Below are 769 nucleotides of genomic sequence, written 5' to 3'. Positions count from 1 at the left end.
TAGTTCTTTAACACAAAGCATTTATTTTACATGCTTTATTTGCTTACTCTGTCAGTTTGCACAGTCTGTGTATTTTTCATAACAACACATAAGATGACTAATGTAAAGTAGTAACCATGAAAAAAAGACAGCTTCTTAAATGTAGTATGCCTGCTTAATTGTCCTTAACTACAAGCTGTATATAGCATTATGAAAATTCCAGCCTTATTCCTACTTCAACAAAAGGTTCAGAAAAACACTACATTTGTATAAGGCAGACAATGACATCCTTTTAAATCCACTATCAGAAAACATTTCTACCTTTCCCTGCATTTTACACAGAAACTGTAGCACCGGTGCTGTACATGGGCATTTAGATCCGTAAATGCTTCTCTACCTGTCACCACACAAATTTCACAGGGGTCTTGCAGATTTCTTCCTTAGCGTAGGTGGGCACTTCAAATTTGCAGCAGGATGAATATCCTAACCAAAAGGGCAAAATTTACATAGCCAAAGATGTGCATGGCTCAGTAATGTCAAGGGCCACACCGCCGTAAGAGGTACAGTTCCCTGTATGCCAAACTCACATTGAAACTAGAAATACTAACAGACTCCAGTAAATTCAAAAGCTGGTGTCCAAGATCAGACTACTCCCCTCACTATCTTATTGCAAAACAATTTCTCAAAAACACTGTCACATGTGAATTGGCAGAAGCTCAAAGAACTAAGAAAGTTCCTTCATCTACCTGCAATTAAATGAGTTCTGCCATGTATGTTTGGGGTGAGGGGA

Source organism: Corvus brachyrhynchos, unplaced genomic scaffold, assembly GCF_000691975.1.
Source record: "Corvus brachyrhynchos isolate BGI_N302 unplaced genomic scaffold, ASM69197v1 scaffold523, whole genome shotgun sequence".
Lineage (NCBI taxonomy): Eukaryota > Metazoa > Chordata > Aves > Passeriformes > Corvidae > Corvus > Corvus brachyrhynchos.
This window is presented reverse-complemented; position numbering follows the sequence as displayed.